The 13,624-nt window shown below is 40.9% G+C and overlaps 1 protein-coding gene across 5 annotated transcripts in view; it reads left to right on the top strand.

Moving 5' to 3' along the window:
* TENM4 (teneurin transmembrane protein 4) overlaps nt 1-13,624 on the top strand; it is a 1,563,960-nt gene that overhangs the window by 1,221,368 nt on the left and 328,968 nt on the right. The window lies entirely within an intron of this gene.

The following is a 13,624-nucleotide window of genomic DNA, read 5'->3' as shown; positions in this document are numbered from 1 at the left end:
TTTTTTATCAGACTCTGTGAAAACACTCTTCTAACAGCCCCATGTAGTGGCCTTTTGTACTGTCCTACAGAGTGTTTGTTAATGAACTGCTGGAGAAACTCCTACTTATTTATCACTGCGACAGAGATCATTAAATAGCTGTAATACTCTCCTGCTTTTTGCAGCAACCTTTCAGAGGGAAGGCATTTAAATCTCCCCTCCCCTGGCCGATGCTGCTCTTATCTTTGCTCAGATTTTCTGGGCAGATAATTTTCTTCTCTTCCTTGCTGGTTCCTTGACAGGGGCCGTTTCATTATGTAAATTGGCCGACTGCTCTCTGAAGGAAAACGATGGTGAAATATTTTTAGAAGCCTTTTTCTTTATGCGAAATAAAAGCTGAAGGTCACAGATTTTTTTATCTCTGTAACTTTGTGTCCCCAGCTGCGGGGATTCCTGCATGCCTTTTGTAGGTCTGCAAACCTTTTGGTCAGCAGTTCTGCCAAGCCGTGTAGGAGAAGGAAAGGGGATTTTGATTCAATTGCAGCTTGACCCAGGAGTTCATCCAGTCCTATATGCCTTTGCACCTTTAATTCAATTATAGCACAGCCTGCTTCTTAATATAGCTGCTGTGTACAAGTCATTGGGCACTTGTGCTCAGCACAGAAAGCTCATGTGAAATGACTGCATCACTTGTTCTTTTCATGCTTTTTGCCACAGTATTATAGTGACAAATGATGATAAGTTTTCCTCTGGAAGCCATGACATAGTGACACATACACCACCCACATGATTTTATGTTTAACTCCAACAAAATTACAGTTGAAGCTTATTAAGTTTCTGCTCAGAGATAATGATACATTAAGCAGAGTTCAAAGATAAATGGCCTTCTGTTCAAAGGATATGCAGAAGAATCCTTTTGAATTATCTTTACTGTACTATTTTTAAGATTCTTAGTGTAGTGTCTGATGAGCAGATACACAGTGCCAGGTTCCATTCTTTTCCTTCTGATCCTTGTGTTTTGATGAAAAATCAGAGGGACCATCAGGGTCAACCAAAGTTTTGCACACTCACAAGAAATCGCTAGAAAACAGCCAAAAGTAAGCACCTTGCACTTCCATCCTGTTCTCCTCTCTCCAAAGCTCTCTTTTGTGCTTTCCATGGTGATGGATGAGCAGCTGTGATCCTATCCCATACATTTTTCTTTCCATGACTGCTAAGAAAAGCAAAATACAGAATTTCAGTCTTTTTTTTGTTCCTTTGGTCCTAAGAGAGGAGAATTGCATCATCTGCTGTAGTCCTTTTCCCTGCTTTCTGTAATGTTATCTCTACACCTGTGAATGCAACTTTGTACCTACAGATCACTTACAAATGAAATTATTTTAGGATCAACATGTTAGCAACTTCACATGCCTTGAAAGGCTTTGCTGAAAGTAATCACAGAGGCAGTAGTACTCATGCCAGGGTGGAGACAACCTTGGATTCCTTTTCCCTTAAGGTTAATGACACACTAACCATTCTTTGAAACATCATTTCATAGCAACTAGAAAAAGGGAAACGAGAAGTGGAGAGCATACAGTGCTGTATAAATGTAGGAGTTTCTCTGGGGCCTTGGCATTTGCAGTCTTAGATGTTGGGTGTTTTAAATGAGAATGGCTGTATCATACTAAAAAAAAGTCTATGTAGCAGAAATAAATCCTAGATTATTGTGGTGTTCAGTATGTAATAGTACTGTCCATACTGACAAAAAGGAGGTGGTGGAAATTGAAAGAAAATATTAAGATCAAAGCTGTACTGGTGGTGAGCTTCATCTGATACTTAGACTTCCCTGGGAAGATGTCATAAACATCAGGCAAGTTCAAGTCAGAAAGACTGGTCCAGAACTGAGAAAAAGGTCACTTTAGTATAGGGATTGCAGTTGAATTGGTGGTATAAATGTATCCAAACAAATGTTGCAAGGTAGAAAGAAAATAAGGTTAGGGAAAAGTCTTATTTGTATGCAGAATTTGAGCATTTTCTTTTTGTAATTGCTTGGCACAGATAAAGGTGTGAGAAACCTTTGTGCACAAACCCCTCACAGCCTGAGACCTGCTATAGGAGCAAATGAAGTCTGAGATCCTCTCAGAAGCTTTGTCGGGCAAACACAAAGGCATTTCCTCCCTCCTCACTCCACATAAGCAGCGTTTCTCTGGGCTGCTAGCTATCACACAGGCTATTTTGAGAAAACCCAGACTTACAGGAGAAACATTTTCAAGAAGACATGAAGCTTTGCTAATGGAAACGTAAAATAACATAATGCTATGACTCAGTTTACAGGATACCTTTATGAGTCAATATTAATTGTTGACAGTATTGATAGAAGTTATAGCCTTTAGCCGAAGTCAATATGGACTTTATGAACCTGCCATCAATAGAAGAGCTTATGGGGCCCATTAAACCAACTTTTCCAATGAAGGTCAAAGTCAGCAATTTTTATGCTGTTCATTATTTATCCAAAATAAATAATCAGAATTTACTTCTGATGTTTGTAAAGCCAAAGCTGTCGAAGCATGATTCTGCCAAGACATTTATTGTGTTCCTAGAAAAGGAGAGATCTGGCTCCCTTGAAAAGTAGGTTTGTTTTTATTTCAGGAATGCTGATGCCTTGAAGGAACAGATATGCTGCTCAGAAAGTACAGTCACAATCCACCCCTGTCATTAAGGAAACCTATGAAGTGCCATGGCACAGGTAGCTGGCATGGAAAGCCATGTGTAGCTTTATCTAAACTGTTCCCTGGCTTTCATAGAACCCCAGAATGGTTTGGGTTGGAAGGAAACTTAAAGATCATCTAGTTCCAAGCCCCTGTCATGAGCAGGGACACCTTCCATTAGAAGGTTGAATGCTTCCAGCAGACTGAACACTTTTACTAAGTTAAGAGTTTGTTTTCACCAGAGTCGAGTTATAACTCTGGCATTGCCCTGAGCTCAGGTCCTGCACACTCAAAGAGCCACGATTGCTTCCCCCCCAGTGGACAATGCATTTCATTGACCTGGAGAGTCACTTTGCAGAGTGAGAGGACAGAGGCACAGCTCAAGTTGCTGCACCTTGTCTGGGGACAGTGCCATCATTCTGTGCTGCTGATGTAGCAGGCACTTTATATGGTTTAAGGGGTTTCTGCAACATGGTCATGATCTGAACTGGAACTGTGAACTCCCATTAACCGTTCAGAACCAAGCATGGGGGGAGTCTGGTTCCTGGAAGTCTAGCAATGATGTTAGGAGAACTTCTTTCCTATAGTAGACTGCATTATTTCTCAGCAAGACTGATTCAAGCAAAAGAAGTTCCTGAAGTGGTCATTTGGACTGAAGCCTGGAGTTTCCTGGCGGTACCTTAGCTAACCTGGACAGGATTTGCACTGAGCCAGCAATTGTTTACCATAGAGAAGAGCACACTGAAGAAGAACAAGGTAATAGCCTTCCAGAAATTGGCTTATTTTGCAGCAATTTAGTCACATACAAAGAAAAAACCCAACCGAAAAAGCTTCTAGTCATAAGAACACCATCATAAAAATACAGTACGCAGGATAATTTATACTGCAAGGCATTGCTGAAAGCCTCTGGTCCCTCTCCTTCTTAAAGCAGGGCTAAGTTGGAAGTCAGACTGGGTCACTCAGGGCTTTTTTCAGTTATACTTTGAGTGTCTATCAGAATGGAGAGGCCGCAGCCTCTATATCCCGGTTCTGCAGCTGAACATGTTTGCTGTGAACAACTCTTCTCCTAAGAGCTAGTATGGATTTCCACTGAGACTCGTGTCCATTGCTCCCACTGAGCATCTCCAAGAACAATCTGATTCCATCTTCTGAGCGTCACCCATAACAAAAAACACTTAAAAGACAGCATCTAGAGTCTCCTCTCCTCATAAACAGTTTGAAAGCAGTTTGGCACTGGAGGAGATCAGAGGAGTCTGAGGAACTCCAGTGCTAAAAGCTTTTAAGTGTAAACTAGACAAATAGCTTCTGAGAAAGGTCTAGACTAGATGCTGTCTCAGTCAGAGTGGCTTTCCATGCTGGCCTCTCAAGCATCCCTCTTTCTCCAATTTCAATGCTTGCAGCATTGCTCATGCTTTCCTCTTCTGTGGCTGTGCAGGACTGTTCAGGCTGGGCTTTTGCACTACCTAAGGGACTCCTAACATAAGTGGACATGGACAGTGTTTGTGTGTAAGCACCTATGGAATGGACTGTGACTATTTCCTTTGGTTCTGTATTGGAGATATTAGCCCAGATCCACCCAAAGTGTTATGAATCATGCTTGTAATCCCTGGACAGATTTGAATATGAGAGATGGGCAGAAAAAGGGCAGATATTCCAATACAAAATCCCTTCCCACCAAAAAAAAAAAAAAAAAAAGGCAAAACAAAACCAACCAACCAACCAAAAAACCCCACTACCACCAGCAAAACCAAACCACTTTTTCCTCTACCTTTTGTGTGATAATGGGGCTACTGTTTTACTCAGTACAATCATTACAGGGTTACTATAGACCTGGATCAACAGCATTTTTAAAATTTGTGTTTGTGAAAGTGGAGTTGCAGCCCTTTAAAAATTTCTTTAAAAACAATCAAGCAAGCAAACAAAAAACCAGCGCAGCTTAACTTTCAAGTCTTCCAAAGAAGCTAAGACAAACTAAGGATTTACTTTAGTTGTAATCTGGGCCCAGTGTTCATATCCACCAAGGCAAGTAGTTGGTTAAATATGAGAAGGAACAAGAGAGAGAGGTCAGCAGTGATTAATGCTGTGAGGAGTGATGTTTCTCTCTGTCATCATCTCTTCCTTGGAAGAATGTGGGCAGTATCAAATGGCCAGAAGGATTTCACAGACAGGATGATCAAATTCAGATGGCTCAAGACAGTTCAAATGAGTTGAAGATGCTCAACTGTGATCTATCATGTAAAGAAATTCTTGCAGCAGAAGTGTTGCTGAAGTGTGACTTCAGCACACTGAGAGATTAGTAGACATGAACTAAAATTCCAGATCTAACCACCCTGGAAGCCAAAATTCAAGCTGCAGGACCTTTTCTGTCAAACTGCACTGTGCAGCTTCTTTCCATCTTCACAATTCAAAACCATGTAGGAAACATCATCCTGCAAAAACTTTTTCACACCTTCTATGTTTGCAAAAGTGTTGACTACTGGACTCAGATCACCCATTTAATGATGAACTGGATGCAGGTTTGATCACCCCAACACTTCCACCACACATCTGTTGCTCATCTCTGTTTAGGACGAACAGTTTCATCTCAGGGCTCATTTATGTTTAGCTTCACCTCTGAAAGGACCAGTCAGTGCCAAAAGTGATATGGTGTCTATGGTAAAACAGACACTGGTGAAAAGATTAGGAGCACCAATTGATTTTTGGACCCACATCCTACAAAGAGGAATAATTTCCTATTCTGTCCCATCCCTGGAATTGTTCATGGCCAGCCTGGATGTGGCTGTGAGCAACCTGGTCTAGTAGAAGGTGTCCCTGCCTTCCCAGGGCAACCCAGGGGTTGGAGCCAGATGGTGTTTGAGGTTCCTTCCAACCCAAACCATTCTGTGATTTTTTTTTCCTTTAGTCACTACTGTTCTGGGATGCATTTAAATGAACTTTAAAACTGCCAAGCAAACAACCAGCTCAATATCCAAACACGCTCTCCAAGCCTTACCAACTCAACTAGAAAGGTAGTGGATATGTTACAGTTAACTTTTGCTTTCTCATCAAATAAATTGCCTTTCTGGAAAATCCTCATAGGCTTTTGTAAAACTGAAGCATAGTGACAATCAGGAGCTTTAAAGCTTACATGATAGCTCTGCCTGCTTTACTATCACAGGCTCAACTCTTAGCCATTTTAATTGACATAATACATGATTTACAGAGCATTTCTTGCAATAACCACCACATTCTGTGCTTCTACTGCTTAAGCCATTACTGTAGCTGGAAAGAATGCTTAAGAAACTGCATAGGGTATTAGGACTCAATAGAACTGAATGCTTATAGAACATATTAGAAACACAGGGGTACATTGAAGCAGGAAATAATTAAAGACAAGTATTTCAAACAAGGAACACCAAAGAAATGATATGATTTTATTTCTGCAAGTTAGTTAAAAAATATAACTGATGCTTTCATTTACTCAGTGGTGACTGATACAGAACTCACCAAAGCCTTTGAAGGCTCCTGCTGCCATCAGCAGTGTTACACCAGGTCCTAGGTGCATGGCGGTAACTGTCTTTTTTTTTGAAAACAACATGCCCAAGTGATATAAACCCTGATACTTTTGGTTAACGACGCCACAATGTGCTGTTCACTGCTTGTTTTCTGATATCCATTTTGTCTTCTTAATAAATCAGAAAGCTGTCTCAGTGATCAAGCCACATTTCATCAGCGTTTTCAAAGTATTTTCTCCTCAGAGCTGTTTTACAACAGCTAAGAGAGCTTTAGACAAACAGTAATTATTTCTGTGTGTTTTCCTTGTTCCCTTCGGTTGGTGAGAGCTCTTCTGCTAATGTTGTCTCTATTTGCTAGCAGGTGCCTTGCAAGGTTCTCCTAAATAGCTCTGACTCTCTGCAGAGGAAGGATTTCTACTGTTTTCTTTACATTTGCCTTTACATTCACCTTCCTGTTTCCCAAATCATGTTGACCCAAATCACTGGCCCAAACTACAGTTCAATATATCAGTGCAATTAGCAGTGCCAGAATTACTGTATAATCTCAGCATTACAAATTATTTGTTAATACTCCAGTTGATAATCCGTGGTGACTTTTCTTTTTATTACCGTACTTTGCTGAGTAATTTCCTTTCAGGCTTCATCCACTCTATTGTTAATATTGTTACCGTGGTTGCAGCAACATCATCTCTTTCTTTTCTCCTTTGAATTGAACAGTGCATTATAAAGTACTTCCAGTAAATGAGTGTGTGCTTCAGAAATGCTTCTTCTGCAAACCATGTAGGCAAAAATGTAGTACTCAGATTCTAAAGAATTCAGAAGGGAAATTTTTTTAAAAGACAAAACATTTTTCAGAATAAATAATAATTAAAAAGAATGTATTACATATTAAAATTTACTAAGTTGCCCTTATGACTTTTTAGTAAGGAAAAACAAGAATAAATTAGAATTACCTGGACAAGATCAGACAACTGCTGGCTGTCATCTTTCACTTGTCTTCCATCAGTTGTAACCTTAACATTAACAAGATGTTTCAGCCTGAAATAAAAATTAGCCAGAACCCTTACCACTAAAGATCCATCATCAATTGCAGAAGTTAGTGAAGAACTACGTAAAGTAGTAGCCCATTCAGAAGGGAATTTTCACAAATACCCTTCCTTAGTTCAGCTTCTCAGAACTCTCACACTGCCCCTTTCCAGGTAGGATTTGCAAAAAAAATCCCCATTTTAATGGTATGTGAATATTGTTGGGATATTGCAATTTACTGAATCCACCTTAAAGAGATATTCAGAGATTTGGCGATCCCTCGAAATGTGAAGGTCAGGAGAAGAAATGTGCCTTCAGGCTCTCCAACCGTAAAGATACTAATCTTCCTATGAAGAATATTAGTCCTAAAGAGGAGACTTTTAACTGTATGACCATCAAATGCTACATTTTCCACTGAAAAATGGCTCCCTTGAAGGCTGTTACGTCTTCCTTACTTGTGATCCAACTTTCTAATCACTGACATTCTTGATGATGGATTCCTCATATTTTCTATCCTCTTATCTTTTCTGTCCTTTTTAGATATTAGTCCTGAGATACTTCTTGAAAGTGAATAGGTGAGTCATCACCTCACTTCTTCACAAGAGTCTCAGAGAAACTTACCTGGATGGGACAGTAGATTGACTGGTTTAGGACAACAGACCCTTATCTCCCTCCTCATTCAACCAACTCCCTGCCCATTGGGTGTAAAGCAGCCTTTGAAAATGAGGACGTCACTGCCTCTCAGACAGGCTTCAACCCACTTGAGAGCCGATTGTCCCTTTGGTTGCACTGCAAAGGGAACCAGCAGCATCTTTGCTCCCCATTTAAGAGGCAAAGGCACCTGAGATTAATCAGTTTAGTACTTTGAGAGCAGCATTAGTGATCAGTATCTTGATTTTGTTCCACAGTGAAGGAATTCCCACTGATTTCCACGTCTAACTTATCTCACTGCTGGCCTCTTTGTCCCTAGAGAAAAAGAAGTCTTTCCATTTTCTTTTTTTTATTCCTGTATGGCGTGTCCCATAGAGAATGTACTTTCTGCATTACTGTAATCTGCATCTGAAAGGATGCTGACATTAAAGTCCTTCACAATGTTCTTCTGCTGTAATGAACTGCAGTTCAATATAGGTTTGTGTGCAGGTTTCACGTTGTTATTATTATTGTGATGATAGTGAAGCCATGAGGCTGGGAAAAAAGCTGCAAACTCTAAAAACTCATTATTAGCCTGGATGTTGGGGGAGAGGGCATGTAGAAACAACATCAACAGGTAAAAATTTACTGTTCTTTGCAATTACACCATTCATTTTTGTCCTTTCCTTTGCCACTTTAAACTGCCTTGTCATGGAGATTTTTTTTTAAGGAAAATAATTGCATTTATTAATATTGTAGGCAAGCTGCCAAGTATTCTGGAAGCAAATCTGTGCATTTTTTACACTGTTTCTGAGTGCCATAAATAATTTCTTTTGGTGTGATACACCCCAAGGGGAATAAACCTATGTTCAGCAGCATGAAACCTATTACTCTTTTGATAGCAGCACTTTGCTTCCAGCCTGGTTTTGGGGTGGGATTTGTGTGTCATTTACAATTGGGAATGGCTAATGCCACAAACTGAGGATTTTTTATGCTCAGGACACTGAGGGCCATCAGAGCTGGCATAGCAGTGGACATCAGTACTGGAGTCAGGGTGGACCTGCAGCTCAGTGATCATCTGGAGCAGGATTTTGTTTTTAGGGCCAGACATTAACTCTGTTCTAGGCAAAGGATTGATCCCTCCTGGGATAGATGAAACAGAAGCAGCATGGAGAAAAGCAGAGAATTAGAGGAGACAATAAATGTCCAATCAACAAAGATGGGGTGATGGCTGAGAACTCAAAATGGCTGGATATCCACGTCTGTGGCCCACAGACTCCTGCCTCCAGACTTAACCAGCTGGGTAAGCACGGAACAGGGAGCCAAAGCTTGTTTCCCCTTTGCCTTTTCTCCATTTTTTTCCTTCATCCTGGATGTCTAGGGGTTACATCCAGCTGCAATGGGCCGGACATTTCCATTCACCATCCCAGCCTTTCAAAGACATACAGCACTATTCCCTGAAGCGTAGAAGAAATTGGAAAGGAAGCCTGGTGTTCCTGGCTTTCTATACCCACTATTCCCTCTTCAGGTTTTCTTCCCAATGGGGCATTTCCAGATGCTCATGTCTGTGTTTCTGAATTCCCATTTGGGCCCCTGGATTTGCTTCTGCGTTCAGCACACAGTGTTAGTCCACATCTGGTTCAGTCACCTACAATGCCCCTTGAGGTATCTGGCTTTGTTTCTTTCAGTGGTGTCTCCATCTATAAGCAGAACAAAGTGAGAGAAAGAGCACGTTATTTTTGGTTTACCCATGCCCAGAGGTACACACTGAGCTCCAAATAAAGAAAAGCATTGCTTCTGCCATGAGAATTTATTCATTAAAATCTCATTGTTTTATTTCTCAGAGGATTTTGATTAACTTTTAGCAACTTTATTCAATCAAGAGCAGTGATTGAAAATGCATTACTGCCCTAATTCTTCAAAGTTGTCAGTGTTTCTTTGGACAGCCCCTAAAAACTCTGTGTTCTAGGGCAGGTTGTTTAGTTTCCTCCACCACAGCAAAGATCTTCTTGAATCATGTTTATAAAAAGAAAATAATTCCTAGCTTTTTACACAGGCAGGTGGTGACGGGAGAAGGGGGAATGGTTTTAAACTACCAGACAAGTGATACAGATTAGATGACATACAGAAATTCTTTACTGTGGGGATGCTGAGGCACTGCCACAGGTTGCCCAGGGAAGTTCTGGATGACCCATCCCAGGAAGTGTTCAAGGCAAGGTTAGATGGGGTTCTGAAAAACTTAGTCCAGTAGGAAGTGTCTCTGCCCATGGCAGGAGCCGGAACTCAATGGTCTTTAAAGTCACTTCAAACTGAAATCATTCTGTGATTCTGTGATTACATCTGAGGGGACAATTTGTTTAAGAGGTTGCCACCCTGGATACCCATTCCCATGCCCTTTCGGGGGTTCCTCATCCCCATGGTCATGATAGGGCAGCTGCTCATGGAGTCCAGATCTGACTTGTCCCCCAAAACCGTGTGTTGTAAAGCCTTTCCTCAAGGGTGCCAGCACACAGAGCTCTGATTTCACCATTTCCACTCAGCTCCCATGCCACAGAGAGATCAGTTCAACAAAGTAGAGCAGCAGAAATCCCACCCAACAGAAAATACTCCTGGTTTGGGTGAAATAAGGGCCAGTGACTGAGGGTGGCATAACAAAAACATCTGGAGCTATTTAAACCAGCGTTGCCAGCAAAGAAGGAGCATTGCCAAGCTCTCTTGGAAGTGCACCCCTGCCCCAGCTCTCCAGCAACAATGGTCACTGTCTTTGTTCTCACCAATGCATTTTCTGTGCAAGACTTATTTTCTTCTTGATCTCCTGTTGAAGTACCTTTATTACCCTTAGTTTGGGAAGAGGGGGTGAAATTACGACCATATTCCAGTTTCCATTTAAATGCAGTTTTGATGTGAATTTCAAATAAATGTAAAACAACAAAAAATACTAAAAAAGCCAGTAATCATCTACTGAATAAGAAATCTGTTGTTCACCATTTTCTCTTCGTAAAAAATGTAAAAAAGTCGGGATCTGGATAAATGCATGCTAAACTATATAATTGCTGAAATAAATATGTATAGATATAGGATACTTTTTGATTTAGCATAAAGAAGCAGCAAATTATACCAATCAGTGAGAATCAACCAGTTTTAAAAGAAAATAACTGAAAAGCACACATGCAAAACAAGATTAAACCTGATTATTTAAATCAAGATTTTCTGCTTCCTGGTTTAAACCATGATTATAATTTAAATCAAGCAACCCTGCCACAAATAGTTTAGAGACAATGATTTCTCCCATTTATATAATGTGCAGATTTTATAGCTGAGAGAGAGTCTTGTTGCTTGTATGGAACATTTATGTACTGAGCCATCATCTCCAGCCACTTTCTTAGTTTGGTTCTGGTTTGGTTTAGATGCTTGAAGAAGGCAAATGGTAACCCTCATCTGAAGGAGTGGGAACCTGGTATCCCACAAAAAAATTCAAGATGCTTTTTCTTTGGGAGTTTTGCTTCTCTCTTAGAATGGAAATTAAAATGAGGCTCCGCTGCAACCTCAGAGTCAGGCTAGGATGCTGACTCCCCAGTAACACAGGGACTGGAAAAAGAGCTGTAACCCCAGATCAGAGAATGAAGGGAAATGTCTCCCTCTCTCTGCTTTGGATAATTACATTCCACTTAACAAAATTCCCTTTGCTCCAGTGGTTGGATGGGATGTTTCTCCTTCATTAATTGCTCTGGCTTGCTGCTGTGCTCTACCAAGCAGCTGTTAATGTTCCACCCCAGAGGTGTCTGCAGTTCAGTGATGGGTGAAATGATTAAGGCTCGCAAAGCACTTGATCATTTGGAATGAAAGGTGCAACATAAACATACCCCATTAGTTTTATTAGTGCTCAACAAAGCAAACTTTACCTGTAGCTGGTTCTATTCCTCCTTGGCATTTAATACAAGGTGTTCCCTCTGGAACATGTGCAAATTGCTGGATGCATTCTTCAGCTGTCCTTAAAGAAGCCTGTTACCCAGACTGGTGATTTGACCCATCATATGTTGGGGGACTGCCATGAAATGAGTGCTGTGTTTGCAGAAGTTTGAAGAAGTGTTAATTCTGGCTCACTTCTCAGGAAAAGAAAGGTAATGACTTTGGATATTACAGAAAGAAAGGCAATGATTTTGGATTTATTCCTGGTGTCAGGAAAGTAGAAATTTTGGCATGGGATCAGTCTACAACAGAGAATAAGGAAAGCGCTTAAAGGAATGCCACCTGATGGAGCTGTAGAGAAGCGAGTTAGAAGTTTGATTGATAAAGACAGTTTGGTTGGTAAAGGTTCACCTAAACATTCATGGAAATAGAATATAGATGTATGGTTTTGTAAATTATATGCCTAAACTAGACTTGCTGTGACACACAGCAGCAGGGGGAATATGCTCTCCTTGTCCCCTGTCAAGCCACCGTGTCCCTCAACCCCACCTGACTATCTTTGGCTGTTGACTGTCCATCAAGTGTGGTTCACTCTGAGGGGAGTCCTTGCCATTCCATCTGCACAGGACCTCTTCCACTGGTATGCTGGCTGCTCTCAAATCAGGACAAATTTGCTTTCTTTGGTCATTTTCCTTCTGTGGATAGAGAAAGCAGAAAGCAGAGATCAACTCACAAAAACTCCATGGGTCCTAAGGCTGAATGGGATGTTTTCATAGCTCCCTTCAATGGGGGTAATGTGTGTGAGCTGTTAGACCTTGCGATTTTTGTGAATTGAAGTAGAAACCTGGAGAAATATCAGTGGCCAGTCTTACCCCTTCTGTGCAAATGGATAAACCCAGTTGTTGTTTGGTTAAAAATTATCAAAGTTTTGACCAAAAAAAAAAAGATATGTTAGTTGTTGGATTATTAGATAGAGAGCTTCTGGGGCTAAAAGAGTAAATATTGAGGCCATAAGTACTGGAACTCAGTACGATGCTTCTCAGCATTTTAGTGGATATCTAGAGGCAAACTTGAACAGAAGAGTTCAGAGAACTTCTCTCTGTAAGTTGCGTGACTAAGAAGAAGATCAGTTCCCAAAGAAATATTTTGGAAAGTAATAGTGCTTTTTCCTTGGGAGATATTTTGCCACCTTTGAACAGAAGATTCTTTGGAAGACTTTTAGAAAGAGCTGCAGTCTGAACCCTGAAGCAAATGCAGCCCCCAATCATTTTCATCTCAGTCATCAGCATCAGTGTTTTGCATTGTCTGCATCAGATTATGATTAGTCCCACACAAGCACAAAAAGTAAGAGAAGATATTCAGGAAGGTTTCCCAAAGCCATCCTAGACCCAAACATCCATTATTGCCCCTGAACAGTACTCCAGTACATTCATTTCCCCATAGGCAGTGATGAGCCAAGTCCATAACCTTCTTTTAGTTCTTTTCTTCTGGAGTTTCTCACTGTAAGTAATGTTTTCCAAACCTTTAATGCTCTCATGAGCCATGCACTGTTTATCAATGTCCTCCCTGAATTGGATTTGGTTAATTCTTTCTTGGCTTTGTCTAAAGTTCTTGCCAATACATTTGCGTCCTTCAAGAGAAGAATGTCCAGACCAGATTAGACACGGGGAGAGGTCAATACCCCTTCTCCCCAGCAGGCACAGAGATCAGATAGATCCTGCAGAGGAATCACTCGGATACTTTCCTGGAGAAACAACTAAAAAAATCTCTCCCAGAGCTGCTTCACAGATTGATGTCTTATTGATGGTGGCATGTGGGGGTTGAGAGGATAGGAGGGACAGATGGTCCATAAGGTTCCTTTGAGATACAGCCAGACTCAAAGAAGAAAAAGGAAGATTG

The sequence above is a fragment of the Corvus moneduloides genome, chromosome 2 (genome assembly GCF_009650955.1).
Source record: "Corvus moneduloides isolate bCorMon1 chromosome 2, bCorMon1.pri, whole genome shotgun sequence".
In the NCBI taxonomy this organism is placed as follows: domain Eukaryota; kingdom Metazoa; phylum Chordata; class Aves; order Passeriformes; family Corvidae; genus Corvus; species Corvus moneduloides.
Note: the sequence above shows the minus strand (reverse complement) of the source record. Positions and strands in the feature narration are given on the sequence as shown.